This window comes from Dipodomys spectabilis, unplaced genomic scaffold, assembly GCF_019054845.1.
Source record: "Dipodomys spectabilis isolate Male_0828 unplaced genomic scaffold, ASM1905484v1 ptg000051l, whole genome shotgun sequence".
Classification (NCBI taxonomy): domain Eukaryota; kingdom Metazoa; phylum Chordata; class Mammalia; order Rodentia; family Heteromyidae; genus Dipodomys; species Dipodomys spectabilis.
The window spans coordinates 1,712,574-1,737,640 of NW_024870728.1; the positions used below are offsets into that span (position 1 = coordinate 1,712,574).

The 25,067-nt window shown below is 40.0% G+C and overlaps 1 protein-coding gene and 1 pseudogene across 1 annotated transcript in view; both read right to left on the minus strand.

Annotated features, from left to right (window-relative positions):
• Dis3l2 (DIS3 like 3'-5' exoribonuclease 2) overlaps window positions 1–25,067 on the minus strand; it is a 341,977-nt gene that overhangs the window by 152,549 nt on the left and 164,361 nt on the right. The window lies entirely within an intron of this gene.
• Window positions 5,982–6,391, minus strand: LOC122107527 (annotated as a pseudogene).

The window sequence follows — 25,067 nt, forward strand, 5'->3', positions numbered from 1 at the left end:
ATGTTATTCGCTGAAGGAGCGCTGATAGCGGCAAGGCTCTTAAATGACCACTTTGGAGGTAGTCTGAACAGTACAAGGAAATGCTCTTTTCCAAGCTGAGTCTACATCCTATAAACATGTGAATTTCATCCTTAATTTTCTTTCTTTGCTTCAGCTGTTAGGAAATTCATGAAAACATTTGTAACTACCTCTAGAAGAATTTATCTGTAGTTTGAACTTGTGAGCTAACTTGTACCCGGATGTAAATACTTTGCCTACTCAATGATGCCTTTTACTTCATTTCCTAAATTTAAGAAAGTCATTCTATTACATGTACTATCTACAAGCTGCCTGAAGTCATGTTCAGTGTTGGGGGCTAAGGGACCCTGAGGAAGATACAAACAAGTTCACATGCACACTGTGAGGGACTGCAACATTTCAAAATCATGCGTTAGGTGATAGAAGAAAGAGACAGTATAGACCATTAGGAGAATGAACTTCTACACACAGCAAGCTCAGAGAGCTCCCAAAAAGAACTTGTAGCACCAGACTTCAAAGTTTCTCTCCCACTGTAGAACACTGAGAAAAGGCAAGGGAATGATGAGTGACCTTGACAAACCCCAGTCCTAGGGCTAAGAGCCAGTGGCTGAATCTGGTGTCATTGCCATGATTACGAATGGGCCACGATGTGGAACTTGATTGCTCCTTCTGATCGTGGGCCACAGGGGCTGGGAGCTGCTGCCCTCAGCACTTGGGAGCCCAGCCCCATGAGGCGGAGTTGGGGCAAGGGGCCATTCAGCTGTTAACATGCTTGGGGTTGCATTGGCTCCTTTTCCGGAAGGCTTTGGTCTCACAATCTGCAGGGAGCAGGCTGGCCTGCCAGATTTTAGAACCTGTGAGACCAAATATTTGAAGAGTTCCGCAACAATGGTTAGAAAGAAGCTAACCCTGACCCACAGAAAATAAAGTGCCAGGTGGGGGAGGGAAAGAATGAGACTCCAGGCCATGAGGCTACAGAATTCCAAATCAGAGCAATGTTATGTAACCAAATTTCTGGAGGCACGTGACTGAAGGGTTTAGTAGAACTTTTTAAAGGGATAGCACACTACTAAGCCTGTTTGAACCTGTTTGACTCAAAGACATTGGCCTGGGAAAAGGACACAAGAACAACTAAAAGCCTTCTATAATCTCTTAACCTGGCCAAGAGCCCCAGGAAATAACTGAAGCATAGAAGGAATTTCCTTCTATGTTCCTTTATTACTTGAACCCCTCCTTTGACCCTGTGGCTTCTGCCTCCTCCGGGATCAACACCTCTAGCTCCTCTCAGCTGAAAGTCACTCCTAGTCAAGGCCCCTACCACAGTGCAGTAATTGTTCCCCCAAGGTCACAGTTGCTGCCAGATTATCTTAAAATATCTCTATGGTCAAAAGCTTTCATCCTTTCTTGCTAAGTTAAACAAATTCAGTGCAGGGGTCAAAGCCCTCCATATACTTTTCTAGTCAGACTGCATACTCCTGACATGTACCTTGGGTGACAAACTTTTTTCTGTATCCTCCATCCCTGAACCACTGTGCTGTTCCTATACTGAGACACATTCTCCACTAATCTCCAAGATCTAAGACCTATATAATCTTTTTTCCCCCTTTTTTGATGCAGATACTGGGGTTTGAATTCAGACCCTCAAGTTCTTGAACCTAGCTTTCCTCCTTACAGCTGGCACTCTACCACTTGATCACATCTCCAATCCAACATTTAGGTTGACTTTGAACCTAGATCCTCCACGTCCAGAGTAGCTAGGATTACAGGTGTGAGCTATCAGTGCTGGCCTTCATAGCTTTTAAATAAAGTCTTGTTGCAGCGTCATCTTCTTACCAGGGAACCTTGGTCTCTCCTGAGATAAGAAACCATCTTTTCCCATCTGCCTTGCCCATGCTTGTCACTTTCCCCTTTCCAAAAGCACTGGCTACTACTGTCTTTGGTGATTATTTAAGGACAGTCTTATCATGGTGACAAACAGCGCCAATAACAGGCTTAGTTTATTGTGGTTTTGTTAATGTGCTTGTGTCCATTCCAGCACAGTGAAGGCACATACTAACAAATAGTTGATGGGCAAATGAATGAAAAAATGACCTGAGGGCTCTCTTTAGCACTTTTCCATTCAATTTTGCCACTGTGCCTTGGGAAACACATTTAGGATTAGAACTCATGACTTCTTGGCGCCTGATCCTGTGGTCATACCACAGTGTTATTATTTCCAAGGATGTCCTTTTCTGTCTTTATCCCATCTTCTTTTCTCATAAAACGGTGTTTTACAAACTGTGGTTTAGGGACTGCTTCCAGATTAACAAAATTTATAGAGGACCTCCTCTGTCCGTGACTCTGGGTTGGTCTCCTTGCGAGCAAGCAGTTCTGGTGGGAAGGATCTGGGTCAATGATGGTAGATGGATGAAATAGGAATGGAAAAAAAAAAAAAAAAACCAAGAAGTAAGCTTAAGAGGATAAAGAATAAAAATTTTACTCTCTAATACTTTCATAGATTAGACAGCATCACAGTTGATACAAAAAGAAGAAAAATCTTTGTAAACTGCAGCAGAAGAACACTTGAAGAGCTACAGCTCTCATCCATGTGACTAGGTCTCCAAGAGGCCCTCACAGAGCCTAGCCAGGGTAGCCTTAAACTCACAAGCTGAATTCATCCTTGCTTCCTTCCATCTCCCTAAGTTAGAATTAGTGTTCAAATCTAAATCTATCAAATCTGATCCAGGAACGGTTCCTTTTGTTTTCCTGATGGCCACTGTTTAACGACCTACCCCACTCCTTTCTACTGGCACAAGTGATGCTGATCAGTCTAATACAAATCAAGTATTTTTTGCTAGGTGCCTAGAATATGGTCCTGATCCTTTCACTTAGAGTCCTCACTTCCACACTCATCCAGTGACAAAATGACATAAGGCCACACACTGGACAGAAAGAAGTGACACAATATACTGGGAAGGCCCTTTTTACCTGACACAGGTCCATAGAAGGATAACCTTAAGCTCTGGCAAAATTCTAGACCAAGTGGATATGGTAAGTGGATATGGTATTAGGTACTAGGTTCTTTGACTTTCTTTTTTTTTTTTTTGGGGGGGGGGGGGGTCCAGTCGTGGGGCCTGAACTCTGGGCCTGGGCGCTGTCCCTCAGCTCTTTAGCTCAAGGCTAGCGCTCTACCACTTGAGCCACAGCACCACTTCCGGCTTTTTTCTTATGTGGTGCTGAGGAATCGAACCCAGGGCCTCATGCATACAAGGCAAGCACTCTACCACTGAGCCACCTTCCCAGCCCCGGTTCTTTGACTTTCTAAAGGAAAGGGGTGATGCTGTAAGACTCCATCAAAAGCTACTGAAATGACCTCCCTTGTTGCATGTGTTTAGTCATTCCCTCATCACTTAAAAGTATCTGGAGAAGAGCCCACAGGTCAAGCCTGGCCTAGAACTGTGGAGGCAGGCTAAAAGGTCATGGTTTAAACAGAGCATATTCAAGATAATTTTCTTCCCATTAATTTCCATGTTTAGCTTCCAGGGACGTTGAAAGAACAAGTAAAATTCATATGCTTTTCATCAGTACTCATTAAACAGGCCCAATGGTTATAACCGTAGCACTCAGGAGGCTGAAGCAGAAGAATCCCAGGTTTCAAATCAGTGTAGTCTTCATATGAGCCCCAGTTTCCAAAGAAAAAGACTCATCAAAGTGATCACCCTTGGGTTTTGTGTGTGTTGTTGTTCTTGTTATTTTGATTTGGGTTTTGTTTTATTGCGACAAGGTCTCACTATGTAGTCCAGGTTAACCTGGAAATACTTATGTCATACAGGCTGTCCCTGAATTCAAGATCATCCTATCTCTGCCTTCTGAGTACTGAGATTCCAGGTATGTATGTACCACCATCCTCAGCTCAGTACAAGTTTTTAAGGCTAAGGGCATTCTTCTATAGCAGCACAATACAATGACTATACCAAGGTTAGTAATTACCTAGTTTATAGTAATACCACCTAGTTTAGAGGTCATATGGAAATATCTGCAATTCTTTCCTGAAAGTCTCAACTTTTTGTATTTCTCTTCATCCAGAATCTAATCAGTTTACACACTGTATTTGGTAATTATGTTGCTTTAGTCTGTTCAATTTCGTCTTGTCTTTTAATATAATATGGCTGTTTTAGAACAGTCCAAACATTGTCTTATTGAATATCTCATGTTCTAATTTACTAGTGTTTACACATGGAGGGAAAAAGAGAAAAAGAAATAGAAATAAATCAAATGTAAGCCATTAATTGGGGCAAACACCTGCGATCTTATTATTCAGAAGATAGATACAAGAGGATTCCAAGTTCAAGGCCAGCCTGGGCTGTATACTGAGACTAAACTAAATGTGGTCAAAATTAATCTAAGTTTTGTTGAAAGTATTGACTGGATTTAGAGCAAATATTTTGCCTTGAATACTTCCCAGGTGAGATATGAACTTTATACTATACATCTTCAGAAGGAACACTACCTGGCTAGATTAGTAGGTGAGGTACTAACTGCCAGATTGGGCTATCTGAAAGATCCCTGCTTCCCTCTATAAATAATAAGTCACCTATAGAATGAGACTTGGAGATCCTGTGAGTAAGCTGTCAAAGAAAAAAAAAAATTTCAGCTAGTGGTGAAGGATCTGCCTCTCCCCTCTAGCCCAATCTTTTTATGTACCTAAAGATGGAATATGAAGGATTGAGTCCTGTCTTATTCCCCAGGGCCAAGCAAAGCACCAGGTGTGTGCTCACGTGCTTGTCCACAGGCAGGTCATTCCAACTTTGGCCCCCCCATGAGACAATCGCCCCACATCCAGCTTCTACTGTGGGCCTGGCCAAGGACATCGCCCTTGATCTCAAGGAGACCATAGCCCATTTTTTATTCTCTGCTTCCTTGTTAAGGTCCCCCAAAAATCGAGTTCTTTGCACATCCTTCAAACCCTCAGGAAGGCCTGGGCCCCTTGCTGTTCCTCAATAAACAGTCCTTGACTATTGAGGATCAAGTCTGGCCTATTCCTTTTCCATTCTCTTCCATTTTCCCGACAAGTGGTTCCAGTATTCTCTGATGGCTTCTGCCCGACTTGATCACAACTTTCTAAGTTGTGAAACAGTATTTTTCTCTTTTTGCTTATGTGGTGCTGAGGAATCGAACCCAGGGCCTCATGCATGCAAGGCAAGTGCTCTACCACTGAGCAACCTTCCCAGCCCCTGAAACAGTATTTTTCTAATCCTATAGTACCTTCTTCATTTATTTGCTGCCCTTTTTCTGTTCAAAGGAGTTTTTGCTGCCCTGTCCCCAATGTTTTGTGTAAAACATTACACTCTTTTTTAATTCAGTGTATTACAAACCATTGTTACCACTAGGTCTTTTCGATAAGTAAATTATCCTACATCAGGCTTGTGGGAGCCATTTCAAGTGACTTCTTGTATATCTATGCTGTGTCATACATTTTTGATGGTTTTGCAATTGCTCATTTCCCTGAGGAACCCATTTATTTTAGGCACAGAATGGTATTTAGAAACCAAGATAGAGTAATAGATAGGTATAGATATGTTCATTACATCCTGGGCTGTCATTGTTTCTAGATCCTTTCAGCATGCAGGACATACTACTTTAACCATATAAAACTGGTGATATTTGACCTGATATTTAACCATGTTGGTCTAAAAATGGGCATTTTATTATGTTTGGTTCATCCTAACACTGCTGAAAAACCATGAGTTCATACTGACACCTCCAAGATAAATCCAATTAGCCATCCCTCTCCCCTCCCCAAAAATAAATAAGAGTTTCTCTTCATGCATGTTCTCCCATCCCGAATTCATATTTTCCTTTTCTCAGGGACAACCTGAGCTCCCAATGACCTTAATCTATTGGGGGGGGGGGGGTGGAAAAATGTATATTTATAATTAGCCAGCTGGCCTCAGTTGAGATGATTCCAATTTTGCTGGCAACATCTAAAGCTTCTTCTCTCCATCAGGTGTGATCAGGGTATTGACCTCAGCCACATCAATGTCACAGAGCTTCTTCACAGTCTGTTTGATCTGATGCTTGTTGGCCTTGACATCTACAATCACCACAAATGTGTTGTTGTCTTCTGTCTTCTTCATGGCTGACTCGGTGGTCCGGGGGAACTTGATGATAGCATCGTGGTCAAGCTTGTTTCTCCTCGGAGCACTCTTCCGAGGGTATTTGCGCTGTCTCCAGAGCCCAGCGTCTTGTGTCGCCAGAAGGTGCGTGAAATGCATATCTTCTTTTTGTGTCTGTGGCCACTTTTCAGCACTGCCTTCTTGGCCTTCAAAGCCTTTTCCTTGGCTTCGGCTTTAGGAGGGGCAAGATGAGCTCCCAGCTTCGCTTTTGGCACCATCTTGGTGAAAAGCCAATGGCCTTAATCTTTTTAATAATATCAAAATTAAAACCTCAATGACTATATATTCTTCAAGGGTATAACCTTAGGGCATACTCTTCAAGGGTATATAGGTAGAGAGCTCAAAAGTAATTAATTCTTTATGTGTTGCTGTTCTGTTTTGATAAGCATTAGGCCTATTTTGTTCTATTTCATCTCAATTTTAGAAATGTTGCTTTTATTTCTTTTAATTAAAAAAATTAGTGTTATTAACCTGTTGCAACAATGAGAAGTACAAGTTATCATGTCCAAAACGAGCTTTACAACATCGGTGCGGGGGGGGGGGGGGGGGGGGGTAGGAGAAGGATTGGGATTGCGGGGGGGGGGAGGGGGGAGGCTGGGAAGGGAGGTGAAGGGTAAACAAAGGAGGAGGCTGCAATGCTTGGTAAGAAATGTACGCATTATCCTGCCCATGTAATTGTAACCCCTCTGTACAGTATGTTCACAAATAAAATAAAATTAAATTAAAAAAAATTAGTGTTATTATAAAGGTGATGTACAGAAGGGTTACAGTTACATAAGTCAGGTAAAGAGTACATTTCCTTTTAGACAATGTCACCCCTTCCTTCACTCTCTCCCAGTTTTCCCCTCCCATCCCTGCCCACAAGTTATATAGTTCATTTTCAACGTAGTGTCTAGTGAGTACCACTGCTGCTTTTGCTTCTTTTAAATGTCATGTTTTCTCTTTCCTCTTCTTCCTTTGCCGTAGGGAGGTCAGGTCTGGCCAATGCTATATTGGCCACATGGTCTGGCATCTTGTCTTCATGCTGGGGGAAGATGAAGCCCCTACCTCCTCCCTCCCAGGTGATGGGTGTGCCCAAATCCCTGGAGGCAGGGACAAGCACTTGGCTGATGGGTTGCTGGACCTATCAGTCCAGTGGTACTGGGAATTTCCTGTGACCCTGCTCCCTGCCCTGACCCTATTTAGGCCTGGAGGAGCACAGGCACCATTACGCCATGCCACGTGCTCTAAGTTCATGTCCTGTCTCCTAGCTTGTCTCTGGTCACCATGGTATCCCAATTCAGCTCCCATTGGTTTGTTGGTATTGTTTTTGTTATTTCTTTCCTCTCTGGCTTGGTTCCTAATAGTCTAAGGTATATTTGTGGGCTACAGGCCTTTGTAACCTAACTGTGTAATAGACTCCAAGATTTGGTCTTTCAAAATGTGGCTTCTCTGAATTCATACCTTACAACACCTTATACAGACAAATGCTACAAACTGTCTTTTCATCTTGTTTTTACCCTGAACAATAATCTTGGGGGGAAAAAATCACAGTATATCAGTTTAGATGTCTAGAGTCATCAGAGTTGGAAAGTTGCTCCTGTCTAAATCTTATCCCCCAAATGCCTCCAAACCCAAACCAATGAGACCATCTTAAATACTTGGGTTGGAGCTGTGGGAGAAAGTATGTTGCCTCATTGAACATGCATTTAACTTTCATTTAATATATCTATTAGAGGCTGAATTGAGATGTGATTGAGAAACTTTCTAATACGAGACTTTGTAGTCAACAAACAATTTAACTCCCTTTTATACCATGAGTTTTACTTTTTTTGGGGGGGCAGTGTTGAACTCAGGGCCTTTGACTTGAGTCACCCCTTAAGCCTTACCACAAAGCCTTAAACATGACTTTTCTCAAGAAATATATCTATCCCTTGCTTTTCTAAATGGTTTACTGTGTATAGTTCTAGTCCTTTTGATAAGAGACCAACTCAAAATTGTTGGATCAAATGGAATGTCAACATGAAGAAGGCATCAGAAAAGAAGACCAAATTCCTTTATCCAACTAATATTTTGTAGGCCTCTACTGTACTAAATCTAAGAACAGATGGAAAAAAATAAAAGATTCCCACCTAGTTACATTCAAGTGGAGAAAGAAAAATAAACAACACTGAAATTAGAGAAAAAAGAAAAATAGTAGAATAAAGGAATTGGAAGTTATAATTGTAATGATATTACAAACAGGAGAATCCTGATAGGCTGCAATGAAAAAATACCACATGGAGATTACTCGGAGAAAGTTAAGAATGTGAGGCTGGTCTGTACTCAAGGCAGAGGAAGAGCTGGGGCAAGGGCCAAGCCAAATGAGCTTACCTACAGTACAGAACTAGTTAACCAGAGGGTTTCTATGGGAGGTAGAGATTGCTGGGTCTTTGAACTCTTATTTCCTGGCCAAGAAGACTAAAACTTAGGCTTACCAATGTTCAGAATGCAACTCTGTAGCACTAATGAAGCAATGAGGGCAGCCACACAAAGATCTCTACTCCAAACTGTCTCTAAACACCTATCTCTTTCTTCTGGTAGTAGAGTTTTTCAGTAATGCAGATTTAAATGATCAAGCTGGGGTTACTTTAAGACAAGCCATGGGAATACTGATGCATACAAATTAAGTTGTAAAACTGGACTGTACGCTTCTAGGACATGATTCTATGAACGAACCAAATATCCAAACACCTCAATATACATATACAGTGTTAAGAATTTAAGCATAAAAAAGCTTTGTAAGCTATACAAAAATCTTCCTAGAGAATAAACATACTAGAGGCCTTAAGATGGAGAATCTTGCTGTCATTAAAAATACCCTCCTCTCTATTTCCTAGAAACAGCTCCTTGAGCAAATTATAAAAATAGTGGCTATTATTTGCATTTTGTAGATAGGGAAACAGAGTGTCAGAGAGATGATGTAATTTGTCAGAATCACAAAACTACAGAGGTCTGACTCTGTTGAGGCTCCGTAATAAGGTCTCAGCAGCAAAAGCTTCTATTATCTTCCCTTTCTGTCCCTGACCTCTTCATTCCCTCCAAAGAGGAGTTAAAGAAGTTAGACCTGCTGGTCACTCTGACCTGGCTTAACTAAAAGTCCCTATCACCCCAGGCGGGACATTATACTCTGGACCTAATCAAAAGTACCTGCCCCTAGCTCCCAAGGGAATACAGCCTGATTTTTATTCCTTTGTTTCTTTGTTAAGACTCATATAAGCCAGACCCCAAATCTAGTCCCTCACACAACCTTCATATACAGTCTGTGCCTGTGCTCCTCGCTGGCAATAAACAGTCCTAGCCTGTTGAGAATCCAGTCCCTTCTGTTCGTTTTCTGTTCTCCTCCATTTCCTAACACCGCTCTTCTTCAAAACAGTTCACAGAAACTAGAAACTATCCCTCCCCGAAACCAGACATAAAACCTAAAAAAAGCATTCTAATGTTCCTTACCTTTTTATGAAAAATTGGCTGTAAAGGAATTCTTTAATTGTACGTCATTAAGATCCCCAATTCCACAAATTCTTTTTTTTCTTTTTTTTTTTTGGGGGGGGGGGGGGGGGAGGGATCCGGTCAAGGGGCCTGAACTCAGGGCCTGGGCACTGTCCCTCAGCTCTTCAGCTCAAGGCTAGCGCTCTACCACTTGAGCCACAGCGCCACTTCCGGCTTTTTTCTTTTTGCTTCTGTGGTGCTGAGGAATCAAACCCAGGACCTCAGGCATGCAAGGCAAGCACTCTACCACTGAGCCACCTTCCCAGCCCTCCACAAATTCTTAAACCCAGAAGGAAGAACTACTACAGACAAGAATGTAAACAGACCGACCTCATTCTATTAATATTGGATCAGATGCTTTTGACCAGTCACAATGGCTTTCCATACTGCATGAAATCTCAACATGAAAGACCTAGGTCTTTGGGTCATGAGATGGAAGGCTCCATGCCATAAATCTGTTATTCTTATCTCTTATTAACCCTTGGTCAAAACATAGTCCAAACATGTTTTTATGGCACCTCTGCCATCTGGTCTCCTTCCTGAGAGATCTGGCACTTTATTATCTTCTGGTGCAGAAGACTAGGTTATTGGCCTTAATGGGAAAGCACAGGCATTATGGGTCATACTTGATTCCATTTTCATGGGATACAGGGAAATGTCTCTGTTCTGGCTGCTTCCCTGTGTGGAGTCAGAGCGGGCAGTGGAGTTTACAATGGACAGTCTAGAAGTGATGAGCTGTATGTAAGTCCAGGCAGAATCTGAAAGAGGCCAGAAGTGTCTTCCTCTCGCATGTAACTGAAAATTAAAGGACGTGTCTATAACCAAAGAAGTGTGTGGAGGAACAATTTCATTGAATCCCTACAAAATCTCTTTAAGAAAAAGTTTCTCTGTGGTTGACTAAGTTGCTTATCCAAATCTGACAACTTTCCACCCTTAACTGAAAATCTACATACAAAGTGTTTTAATTAAGTTTCTTCAAATTGGATATTCCTTGGTATGTCTGAAAAAGTCAAGTCCCACATATTTTCCTTTGAAACAAGTATACAAAAACAGGGGAAACGTATATGTGGACATACTTCTACTTAAATATATTACACTTTTAAATTTGTTTCAAATTTCCAGAAGCAACCAAGTTATTATGTAAAAATAAAACTGAAATTGAAACCAAACCTTAATATGACTTTTTCGGAGACTAAACACAATGAAGTGAAGGCCAGAATTTAACGGATTTAAATTCTAGTGGACAGAATTAATAGTAACAAAGTCAAGGAATTAACTATGTCTAGACATCTCTCTTAGATTTCTATTTGAGGAACAATATATATTATTTTTCTCATCCTTTGAATTCCCGAGGCTGGAATTTAGAACCTGCTGTTGAAAGGATCATCATCCTTAACTCTCAATCCATTTATCAGGCTAAAATGCAAATGCAAGTAGTGAATGCATTTCAACAGCCCCAGAACTCCAAAGCCTTCTCAGGGAACATGCTGAGCTAACTGGGGAAGGGTTAAGCCACCCCTATTTTTCAGATCTGAAAACAGTTGTTCTGATATGAGAAGAATCATCACAATGGTGCCAGCTCCTTTCTATAAAAGCTATACACATTTTTTGCACAACTGTATGATTGTTATGGCAACCATAAAAATGGAACTATCATTCTTCAAATTACACACTACCCATACTGGATTACCTACCTACGTTTGTTCTTTAACAATACCCCAATTTCTTTTCAGAAAGTGCTATGTCTGTCCTATAGATGTTTAGAAGCAAGATAAAGTGGTCTCTTTCAAAGGGAGAGCCACAACAATGAATCTTTCAAAGGCCTGCTCTTCAAGGATTCTAGGGCTTTCTTGTCAAGGCTTTTTATCCCTTGGTCACTAGGAGGCCTCAAAATATTCCCCCGGGAGGCAGAGAAACTGCCTGGAAAATGTATTCTCAAAATGAATGTTTTTATAAAGTGGATGATGTGGAAAGATGGTGTTCAAGCATCATGAATGGGCCTCATTCGACCTGGCAGAGCTCTGTAAAATGCTGAGATCATTTACCAGAGTCTTAGAGTAGTGAGGTAAGGCTTGAATAAGAGGTACATACAACATTTTAATAAAATCTGTTCTAAAAATAGAGTATAACAGCATGAATATATATATTTATTTAATGCTAAAATAAATTCATTTCTATTATTCATAGACATGAGTAGGCCTCTGGAACTTTCAACAGAAAAAAAGAGAGTATGAATTCTCTCTGCACAGTAATGGAGTATGACAAATCTAGTTTTGTATGTCGTTAAATAGTCATTTGGGGCCAAATCCTGTTCCATTGTTCAAAGCTGGTTCTACAGTTTTAAGAAAATGTAGACTGTGATTTCCCAGCTGATTTTAACATGAAATAGATGCTCATAATTACTGCTACCTCTAGAGGTGTGTGTGTGTATGTGTGTGTATGTGTGTGTGTGCACATGCATGTGATGGTACTAGGTCTTGAACTCAGGGCCACACGTTCACCCTTGGCTTTCATTCTCCCTTGGCTTTTGGCTCAAGGTGACTGCTCTATCACTTAAGCCATACCTCTGGTTTCAGCTTTTTTACTGGTTCACTGGAGATAAGAGTTTCACAGACTTTTCTGCCCAGCCTGGCTTCAAACCATGATCCTCAGATCTCAGCCTTCTGAGTAGCTAGCATTATAGGTATAAGCCCCCATCTCCCAACATAAGACTTTCTAAATAAGGAAGTAGGATATAATGGGACACAAAATACTCCTTCTCTACCCACCACCCTCAAAGCCCATGAAACAAAATCCAAAAGACACTTCTATCTCCTCCTAGTTCCCCCTCCCTCGCCTGAGACTTTTGGCTCAGGTGTCCTAGCTCTTCTCTCTATCTCAGCCCAACTTCTACTGCCCAGTCTTTGCCATGCCTTGCATCAGCCCTAAATTCATAATCATGTTCTCTCTTACTGAAGTTACTCACCACCTAAACTCTAATAAGATACATCATTAAATTATACTCCTTTTCTCAAATACCTTCACTGCTCCCTGCTACCATTATACTATAATCCTCAGTCTGGCATACAATGATCTCCATAGCCTGGCTTCAAACTGTGACAAGGACTTAAGAGGCTACTCTTGCTAAAAGCAATGACCCTTAGTTCTTGGACCTACATTTGGGAAACTAAAAGCTAGATTTTAAAACTTGCTATCACTGCCTTCATTTTGTATCTGTCTTCTTGGTATTTGTCTCTTCTGAAGTCACCTTTGGCCTGATAGATAAACTTCCAGTGACAAGAGTATAACTACTCCTTGGGTAACAATTATTTTCTTATGGAGACAAGACCTATGTGACCAATCCTGAGGTAATGATCAGCCAGACTACAACATCCAAGACTAATGCATTTTGTTTCTTGTCACAGCTTCTGTCAATTTCTAATATAGTCAGGGAGCTCATGTCAGCACTGCTCCAAAAATAGAGGTAAGGTCATTGTTGTCCTGTCTTATGGGTGGAGCTACACTGATTATCAAAGTTCCTTTGCACCTTTCTGGGATGAGTGATCAGGCCTGGTTTGTTGGGGCCTTCCTCTACCTCACATTGGGCCTGTGGCTCTGGTCACAGAACTTCTCCTTGATTCTTAGTTACACTAACATGTGGCTGGTAAAAAACAATTCTGCTCAAACACCCTCCACTAGCAATTTGAGTAGACTTCATCTTTTTTTCTTTCTTTGCCCCGCCTCCCAGTCTCAGGGCCTTTCATTTGCTAAGCAGGCACTCTATCACTAGAGCCTTTTCCCCCAACCTTTTCTGCTTTGGCTATTTCGGGGACAGGGTCTCACATTTTTGCCCAGGTGGCCTGGGCATATATGATATGCTTCCTGTGTAGCTGAGTTAACAGGTACACACCACCATGCCCAGTTGTTGGTTGAGATGGGTCTCACTATCTTTTTGCCTCACTGGCCTCCAATCATGATTCTCTGGATCTTTGCCCCCAAGTAGCTGGGATTACAGGTGTGAACCACTGTGCCTAGTCTAAACTCATCATCCTTTCTTCTAGACTTGATTTTCTTTGAAGGGCCTTAACCATCATCATAAGAAGGGTAGTATTTTATCAAATATATTGAATGCATGGCCCTGGATTAAGCACTATAAGTGTTCTTCCATTAACCCTAGCACAACTTCATAAGAAAGATACCTGTATTTTTTTAACTTTAAAGAAGGTAAGGCTCAGATAATGCCATAAACTATATGTAATAAGTGACAAAGTATTTCATCTAAATTTGCTTTTAAATTTTACATTCTTACATTTTTCCTTATAGTATTCAAAAACCACTTAAAAATTTCCAATCTACCCCTAGGATGAAAACTAATGAGTAACATGGCCCATAAAGGAAGGAGTATGCATAGCTTTACTGGTACGCAGGCTGCCTGGCCTTAGGCTACCCCCTCTCCCTCCCCCGCACTCCAATCAGCATGGAACTTAAACTAGGCCTTAGAGTCTTGAACTGAGAGGGGAAAATTGGAGGGCCAGGAGGCCAGGGAAGAGGGAAATCAGCCTCCCTCTGCATGGACAGGCCAGGACAGAAGCTTGGGAGCTGCTGCCAGCAGCCTTCCACTATAGAAGGCAAAGGAGACTTTTGAGTGAGGAAAAGAATGGAGAACTGTGTAGGGAGCAGCAGAAACAGGTGTGGAGTGAAGTCTCCTGGTTCCTGCCTCATTACAGTCCCTGGTTCCCTGCCCTTGGATTCTGGGAGACACCACAGGATCCTTAAAACAGATTCCCCTTTCTGCTCAAGTAAACTCCAGTGATTTCTGGGACCAAAACAGTCTTAATTAAACAACAGCTGTGGAAAGTTTCCTAGAATGGCTAACTGTCGTGGCTTTCTCTAATGTTTTCTCATTAAGAAAGCTGTGACAGCATGTTACAGTCACCACTTCTATGCTGCCCACTCCAGGGAGGCTGTCAGCCTCCCAGGTTCAGAGGGCCCCAGGAGTGCATCATGGCACGGTACCATCCAAGGTAGGGGACTGGGTACTGTAACAGCTGGTTTCCATTTCAAAACCAAATTAACTTTAAAACTATTACCTTTGTCATTCAAACTCCATAAAATACCATGCTGTGGTGCTGGATCTTTTGGACTGCAGGGATTTGAAATGGAAGAGACAGCTTGGGGAAGTATGAAAGAATAGAGATTGACTTTTTTATGTTTACAAGGCTATGGGTTTAAGAAGGTGGACACACAGGACAAATGGAGGTAAAGAGTTTCTAAGACTGTACACCTGAACACCTGTATTCAAGTCCCTGCTCTGGCTTCTCACACCCAAGTGACCTTGAGCACTTACTTGTCTAAGCTACAGTTTTCTCCATTTTATAACAGAGACGACTATTTCACAAGGTTGTTTAGCAATTCAAAGAGATAATACAAATTCATATGAAGATATAAAGTAAGCATTTGGGGGTATGTGTATACTTGCCACATTAACAACACTAGACCAAAGCTCTAAACTCCTTTGTTACTTTTATTTATTCTGGACATTTTGGGCAAACACTAACAGGTGGTCTATTTAAGGAACTGATTTTTCTCCTGATGTGTCTTCCAGTGCACATCAAACATTAGTGCAGAGAAGACAGGAAGGAGTGCTCAGTGAGTGTCTATATGTGCCCAGTGAGTATCTATATGTGCCCAGCATTGCCTTAGGCCTAAGAAATAAGCCAGTGAGTTAGAATTTTTTCTGAAAAAAAAAAAAAAAAAAAAAACTATTTCAAAAAGGACCGATTAAATGACTATAGAACAGGATAATTGAATACACATTTAAAGTATTGTTATGCTTGTGGGAACACTCCTATCCTAGGAATTCTAATTACATCTGAAAGACCACAGGAGAACTGTTTAAACAATCACAGTTTGAAACTCCTTATTCTCCCATATATAAACCTTGGTATAATTCCACTAAGTCACTTCTCAGGCAACTCTACTGTTTGAGCAGGAGTGAATACAATGTAACAAGACCAGTTTGTTCACACAGGTACCAGAGCTTCAGTCCATGCAAAGGCTTGTCCTCTTGGAAGCTAACGGGCTCCATGCACTCATTCATGCTACTGAAGCTTGGTTTTTGGAATTCTTTAAGAACCACTTTCTAAGCCAATTCATAAGCTTCATAAGAAAATCAGTTTTACTGCTTTATAATTATACTTTTTTTTAAGTTGGATTATCCAACTTGATCACCCACTTGATTTAGCACCATTGGCTCTGTACTGACTCGACTGTTTCCAAATCTCAAATCCACCCTAAAAGATGAAGATTTGCCATTGTTGAAAATGTGCCTCAGGCTCGGAAGGCAATTTCCAAAGAAGAATCCAAAACGGTCTATGTCTTCCAGGGTTCCTCACCCACTGCCTGCCAGCAAGCTCAGTTCTTCTCCATTTGTAAAATACCTCAGGACCTTTACCTCTGCTTCCCCTCACCCTGTGCACCAGCTCCCACTTTCTCACCTCCCCTTAATTCCTCCACTGATGATACTCTGGCTTTGGATGAAACTGCTTGAGACAGCCACAAGACAAAGACAAGGCTTGGTGGCCAATGCAGTGACTTGTGTTCTAGCTTTGTCATAGCTGACCTTCTTGCACTAGAGTATCAGGCATCTTACCCTTGTTTGAAATTGGTCACCAACTTTGCCCTTTCCTTTAAGTCTTCTAACCTTTCTTTGCTCCCGGCCCCCCCTGCCTTTTCCTCGGAAGATTCTTCTCTTCAAAAGTGAAGCTCTTACAAATTTGGCCTTGGTTCTCTTTCTCTTTAGGCTATGCAACCACTCTTTGGGGATGGGGGGGGTGGTGGTTTACTATACTAATATTTATCTAGGTGTCTGTTGCTCAGGCTTTTTTCCTGAGTGTCAGGCCTAAATTTCTGTCTCTTGTCATCTTTTGGTATCCTAGGCACATAATACCCAAGTTTTACTCACCTTTCCCACCTAAGAATTTTGTTATCCATGCCCTTTAACTCATCATCTCAGATTTCTCTTGAATTTCATTTTGGTCTAGAGTTATTGACACAATTCAAGGGCCAGGGGACATCTTCCCTTAATTAACTAAATTTTCTCAGAGTACATGGTCATTAGCAGTGTTAACGCTTCTTTTGTTATAAGACACAAAAGTATACAGAAATTCTATTCATCCTTTAAGCTCAAGTTCAAATACCACTTGTTCTTTAAAGCATCCCAAGTTCTGTACACTACAATAAGGTACTTTCTCATTTCTATTTACCTGTGCCTTTTTTTTTAAGTGAACCTTTTACTTTGTGGTAGAGGTAGTTATAAGAAATAATAGAAAAGCTGTGTAAAAGCTTTCAAAACTATAGTACAATATCAAAACTAAGCCACTGACATTGATATAATCACCTTATTTAGATTCCTTATTCTTACTTGTGTTCATCTGAGTTGTACGTTTTATACAATTTTATTACAGGTGTAGATTCATGTAAACACACCCATTTGAGCTACTGAATATAACCATGAACTACTAAGAGTTCCTTGATCACTACTAATTCCTCCTACCCTGCCTCCCACAGTCACCGGCCATCATGAATTTGTTCTTCACTCCTGAAATTTTATTTTTCAAAAATGTTTCATAAATGGAATCTTATGGACTGCAACTTCTGAGACTGGCTTTTCTCACCCAGCATAATTTCCTGAAGCTTCATCCACATTAGGTTGCACATCAATGCTTCATTCTTCTTTATTGCAGAGTACCATTCCACTGTATGGATGTACCATGGCTTGTTCAGCAATTCAGGGGCATCTGGGTTGTTTCCAGTGTGGGGCTATTATGAATAAAGCTGCTACGATGATCCATGTACAGTTTTTTTTTGTGTGTGAGAAAATGTTTTCATTTCTCTGGGATAAATGCCCAGGAATGTAATTTTACTAGGTTGTATGATGGTTGTGTTTAGTTTTTTAAGAAACTGCCAAAGTGTGTCCAGAATGACTGTGGCATTTTACATTTCTCAGCAATGTGTGAGTGATCCACTTTCTCTGTGTGGACACCACCAGCAACACCACCAGTATTACTTGGAACTTCTCACCAAATTTGCCTTTTCTTTTTATTTTACATATTCTGATAGTTGTGTACAGTTGATTACATTGTAGATAGTTTATCGTGTATAATGACTAGTAATGCTAAGTATCTTTTTATGTGCTTATTTAGCATTTGAATATTTTCTTCAGTACATGGTCTTAATTGTTTTCTGAATGTATTGCTTTTCTACAGTTGTGTTTTAGAGGTTCTTAGTTCTTAGTGAGTCCTAGATATTGATTCTTTGTTGGATATGTAGCTTACAAATACTTTATCCCAGCCTATATCTATCTTTTCATCTGTTTATCGACTTTTCACAGACTAGAAGTTTTAAATTTTGATAAGATCTACTTTACCAATCTGTTCTTTTATAGATTGCACTTATGTGTCAAAGTCTAAGACTCTGCCCAGCCCTTAGTATGTCCTCTAAATGTTCTATATTCTTTTCTATAAATTCATAACTTCTGACTTCTCTATGTAAGCTCATGATAAACTTTGAGTTAATTCTGTCAAGGCTCATTTATTAGCCTGGGTCTATACGTTCTTCCAGCATCATTCTCCTGCCAAAATGAATTGCTTTTGTTCCTGTCAAAAACCAAAAGGCACAATTGTATGGATGTAATTCTGGCTTTGCAGATGCTCTCTGTATGCTCTCTTATTCTTATTTATTTATTTTATTTTATTTTTTTGGTTGGTCATGGGGCTTGAACTCTGGGCTTGGGCACTGTTTGTATGCTCTCTTATCAAGAGAGAGAGAACATTCCACTTTTCTTACAAGCTAAGCATTTTCAGTAATAATGTCAGTTGGACTTTTGGATGTGCCTTTTCTCTGTCAATAACCTCCTTACTTCACCTCACATGTTACACAAGTTCTACCACAAAGCAATATCCTCAACCTTTCTCTTCTCTTTTCTTCTCTTCTTCTCTTCTCTTTTTCCTTCTCTTACCTCCCTCTCTCCCTCTCTCCTTCCCTCCCTCCCTCCCTCCCTTCCTTCCTTCCTTCTCTTCCTTTCTTTGCTTCCTTTTTTTTTGAGACAGGGTCTTACCATGCAGCTCATGCTGGCCTTGGAATAGAGGTCCTCAGTGCTGGGATTGTGAGCACATACCAGGACTCTTTATCAACTTACTTTGATAAAATTTATAGCCTTCATTTTATTTGAACAGTATCATTGAGATAAAAATCACATTTATCATTTTATAGCATATAATTCAGAAACTCTTAATATATGTGTAGTTATGTAATCATTACCACCATCTAAAACACTTCAGTATCCTACAACACTTCATGTCCTAGGCAGTCTCTTTATGTATCTCCTTCTCCAGACCCCAAGCAGCCAGGAATCAACTTTCTTTCTCAAGAGTATACCTATCCTATTTTATTTTTTTAAAAAAGCAATCATAAAGTATATAGCCTTTGTGTCTGGCTTCTGCTAGGTACAATGTTTCAAGGTTCATCTGTGCTGCACTTGCGTCAGGACCCCCTCTTTATGGTTAATGGCATTCCACTGCACAGGTTTATCACATTTTGTTTATTCACTCATCAGTTGATTGACATCTGGATTGTTTTTATTTCTGGATGGTGTTATACACATCATATGTAGGTTTTGGTATGGATACATTTTCTATTCTCTAGGAAGATTGCTAGGTTCCATGGTAACTCTATGCTTAACACTCTGAGGAATTGCTAAACTGTTTTCTGAGGTAGTACTACCATTTTACATTCTAGCTCTGATATCTTTACGTGTACTCTGATACCAACGTGGTTTATTATTGCCATCCTAGTGGATTCATAGTGGGATCCCATCATGGTTTTTGTTGCCGTTGATGTTTTTATGCCAGTACCATATTGGAACCATCTGAGATACGCCTCCACTTCCAGCTTTTTGCTGGTTGGAGATGTCTCGTTGATTTAAGGGGCAAGAATGGTGATATAAACCACATGAATAACTTGCTCAGCCTTGCTGGGGGAGTAGAGAAAGAGTATGTGTTTTTACACACATACATACATGACAGTGTTTTCTATGTGTGGTTATCAGGGATAGTTATTACCAAAAGGTTATCTGTTGTTAGACCATCATTTTTTTTGGTCTTCCAGTCATAGGAGACAGATTTTTTGTTTCAAAAAACCCTGGCCATGCTGGACTGAATTCTGCTGTACCCTATCTGGGATGCATAGAAAGCAAAGTGGAAACCTAGGGAACCATCATGTTCTTTCTTAAGCTCTGAGATCCCTAAGGCAGTGTGCCTACTTTTTCTAATTTTCAGAATCTTCTTTTTTTTTTTTTTGTCGGTCGTGGGGCTTGAACTCTGGGCCTGGGCAGCTGTTCAGCTCAAGGCGAGCGCTCTACCACTTGAGCTACAGTGCCACTTCCAGTTTTCTGGTGGTTTATTGGAGATAGGAGTCTCACGGTCTCTCCTGCCCGGGCTGGCTTTGAACCGCGATCCTCAGATCTCAGCCTCCTGAGTAGCTAGGAGTACAGGCGTGAGCCACCAGCGCCCAGCTCTCGAATTTTCAGAATTTTCTAATTTTCAGAATCTTCTATGCTTGTTTATTATGCTATGTTCACATTTTTAATCATAAGGAGACAACCTGGGAGAAACAGCCAGTCTATTTTTGCCAGAAGTAGAAGTCATGCCTCTTAGACTTCTCTGAAGAAGAAATAAGAATGGCCAACAGACACATAAACAAATGCTCAACATCTCTGGCCATAAAAGAAATGCAAATCAAAACAACATTGAGATTCTACCTCACCCCAGTTAGAATGGCTATCATCAAGATATCTAATAACAACAGATTCTGGAAGGGATATGGCCAAAAAGGAACACTACTACACTGTTGGTGGGAGTGTAAAATTGTTCAACTCTGGAAAGAAGTGTGGAGGTTCCTCAAAAGACTGAACATAGAAGTCCCCTATGACTCAGCAATCCCACTTCTGGGTATTTACCCAAATGATCACAAACAAGGCCATCTAAAGCTACCAGTACAACAGTACAGCGTTATTCACCATAGCTAAGATATGAAACCAATCCAGATGCCCCTCAATAGATGAATGGATCAAGAAAATGTGGTATATATACACAATGGAATTCTATGCTTCCATCAGAAAGAATGACATTGCCCCATTTGTAAGGATATGGAAAGACTTGGAAAAAATCATATTAAGTGAAGTAAGCCAGACCCAAAGAAACATAGGTCCCATGATTTCCCTTATTTGCAATAATTAGTATACAGCTAGGATAATCTTAGCAGATGAGCAGAATCGCTCAATAGTTATGTACATATGACCATATAAGATGATGAACTCCAAGACATGACACAGAGGTTTTTCTTTGTTGTTGTTGTTTTTAATGAACTATGTGATATCTTGTTTCTTTTGTATGTTCTTCCCCTTATAGTCACTGTATTTGATTCCCCTGTTGTCACTGTACTTGATTTTGGTACTCTGGGTATTTATCTGAATTAGGGAAGGGAAGGGGAACAACAAAATGGTAAGACAAAGAACAAGGAGGGAACCAATACAACAGCTATACTCACAAGACAGTATGTTGCAAATGATCTGTAAAACTTGGGGGTGGGGACTAAAGGGGAAGGGAAAGTGGGAGAAAAATGAGGAAGGGAGTAACAAGTTCAACAAGAAATGTACTTATTACCTTTCTTATGTAACTGTAACCCCTCTGTACATCACCTTGACAATAAAAAAAGAAGTTATGCCTCTTATTTTATGACAGTAATAGTAGCACCTCATTCTTCATGATTTTTTCTTATCTAATTTTCCTACTATAGTGAAACCTCTTGAAGGAACTAGACTGTATTTTACCAATATTCAAGATCCTAACAATATCAAAAGGAAGTGGGAGAAGGCCAATCACAATTATACTTAGTAAATTAATTCACTATCTATAATCTCTTAAATAAACCATTTTTGTATTTTCCTTTTCTCCCTTTATCCTATGCTCACTTATTTACATATTTAATGTGTTATATAACAAGTATACTGTGTTAGACCTAGAAGTAGAAAGATCACACACAGACCTTGCTCTTGATATGAACTTCAGTATCTATCAGATAGACAGGGTCATCCACAAGTAAAGTAGAGCACAGTAGAGTAAATGGGCAAACTGCCAAAGGAGAACTAAGCACTTCCTTCTTCCACAGTAAAAACAAAGTTTTGAAGCAGTAAGATGGTGCTAGAAAAAGGAAGAAGTGCAAGACAGGCAGCAAGGCACCATGGAACTATGGAAAACTGCGGTGGCTAAGTACAGAACATGGTACTACATAGGAATCTAAGACATTTACTACCCTTGTATTCCATTACAATAAAGTTGATCCTTTCATTTTTGTACATTTTTTATTGTAAAAATGTTGTACAGAGGAGTTACAGTTACATGAGCAAGGTAATGAGCACATTTCCTATTGAGCATTGTTGCCTACTCCTTTACTTCCCCCACACTGCTAAGGTTATAAAGTTCATTTTTAACATAGTATCTTGTACATCTCATTGTTACAATGGGTCAACCTGTATCCTTATTTAAGCATTTTGTTTTTTCCCTTCCCCTCCCTGAATTAGAGAACTGTATATACCAGGTGCAGGGCACAAACATCAAATACAATGAAAATAGGGGAACATACAAAGCAACAAAAAAATTTTTTACTCACACTGTTATGAATGTCAGACTACTTGACATCCCTAATCTCAGGAATTATTTGCCCACATAATTATTACTATCCTGTGGCTCTTGTTTTCAAATTCTATTATGGTTTTCCATTCTTTATCATCTTCCAAAAGAAGCTTGTCATTTTTCCAAAATTCTGTGCAGGACACTATCTTCTTTTATCTAAAACCCCAATATTAATAAAGGGCCAAAACTTGCAAGTGATACCTGAAGGACTGACAAAGTTCAGAACCCTAGAAAGTTCTTCATGTATTAAACTACAGCTCTACAAAATTATTACAATCAGTGTTTGAGGAACTCTGCAAATTAGTCAAGGCTAACAATGTAAGATGCAATTATTCACGAAAAATGGCTAAGTATCAATAAAAAAAAACTGTGTATTGTGAGAATTCCCCTCTCCTTCTTCCCAGCTCTGCAGTAGACTTGAAAGCCAGCAGCCTGGAAATTATGGTTGAGAACTAGCAGCCTCACAGCCACTAGAGGAACAGAACAGGTGTAGAGAACCCTTAAAACAGAATAAGTATCATTATTCAACCTAGTTGGAAGCATTAGAATTTGCTCAGTAGAAGTAACCTTATAGTCCCAGGAGTATACACTGAAAACAATCATTACCATTTTCTTTAGCACTGCATCTGAGATCGTGACAGCAGTAGAGCAAACAAGAAGTAGACAAAAAAAAATCAACAGGAAAACTGGAGAATGAAATGTCTATCAGAGGCTTTGAAAGGTCTGATGTGGAGCCGGGCACTGTTGGCTCACACCTGTAATCCTAGCTACACAGGAGGCTGAGATCTGAGGATTGCGGTTCAAAGCTAGCCAGGCAGGAAATTCTGTGAAACTCTTATCTCCAATAAATCACTCAGAAAACCGGAAGTGGCGCTGTAGATCAAGTGGTAGAGCACTAGCCTTGAGCTGAAGAAGTGAGGGACAAGTGCCCAGCCCAGAGTTCAAGCCCCACAACCAACCAAAAAAAAAAAAAAATAGAAAGAAAGGTCTGATGTGTTCCCGGGGATCTAGATGAACACATGCACATGCACAAAGTTGTTTATATGCCCAGAAAAGGTCTCACATCTTGTTGACCTTGAAGCTCTGCACATACAAGAAGTAAAGCCTAGTTCAGGATTGTAAAAATGCATGCCTGAGCAATGAGTGTATACTCTAGTACACACAGAGGCAATCAACAAAGGGTAACAGTCTTATTATCACCAATATTTAAGGAAATCTCTCTTCATCCATTAGCTGACCACTAAACTAATCAAGCAGAACTTCAGTAGATTCTCAAGACAAAGAGCACAGACTTTCACAAGACCATTTGGGCTGAAATAACAAAACACCATTAGCTGGCTGAGTTCTTAACAAAAACCCTTTGTTTTTCACCATTTTGGAAGCTGTGAAGTTCAAGATTAGTATTGGTGGGAGCCTGCTACCTCATGGATGTAGACATGGTAGAAGGATTTCTCATTGAGGCCTCTTTTATAAAGGTACTAATCTCATTCATGAAAACTTTAGCATTTTGACCTAGTAACTGCTCAAAGGTCCCTTCTCCTAATACTATAACTTGGGGATACGTATTTTAGTATATTAACTTAGGAAAGTCACAGCACACAGAACCTATGGAATTCGTTCAGTTAAATCAAATCAGGAAATAAACTAGAGCAAAACCAAACAGCACAACAAAACATCAGGGAAAAGAAGGATGAAGAACTGATTTTGCTATATTTAAGATACATCAGATATAATTATAGCATACAAATTAATAAAAAGAAATGTCTAGAGTAGCTAAACTACTAGCAAAGGAAAGGACTCAAGACAAAAAGTAATACTAAACACAAAAGACGACATTTTATAATATTAACAGGAGTCAATTCATCTAGAAGACAAAATAATTATAAATTTATATGCAACTAACAACAGAGTAACAAAATACATGAAGTAAAATCTAGCAAAACTAAAGAGAAAATATAAAAACCAATCATAATAGAGACTTCAACACACAACTCTCAGTAACAGAGAGAACAAGTAGAATATTAAGGAAATAGGAGTTTTAAAAAAAGCCAACTTTCCATCAACTTGATCTAACCTATCTGCACATCATTCCAACCAACCAAGAACAGTAAACAATCTTGGGGAAAATAATAAAAGCAAAGTTGAAAGACTTGGCTTCTCAGTTCCAAAACTTACTAAAAAGTTACAGTATCTATACAGGGTGGTACTAGCACAAATATAAACATTTAACTCCATGGCATAGAATTGAGTAGATAAATAAGCCTCTACCTTTATGACCAACTAATTTTCAGGAAGGATGCCAAGAAATTCATTGAGGAAGAAAAATCATCTTTTCAGCAACAGTCTTTTTGTATATACACATGCAAAAGAATGAAGCTAGAAGCTGAGTGTAGTGTCTCAAGACAGTAATTATTACTATTTAGGAGATGATCTGAATGATCAATTTCAAGCCAGCCTGGGCAAGCAGTTCATAAGATTCCATTTCAGCTAATGGTTGGATATGGTGGCTCACTCTTGTCATCCCAGCTACTAGCAAGCAAAATGGCTATGCTCAATGGCATGTACTGTTATCCTAGCTATATGAGAAAACCCAAACAGGAAGATTATGGTCAAGGTGGCCAGAGCACATAGCAAGATCCTATCTTAAAAATAATCG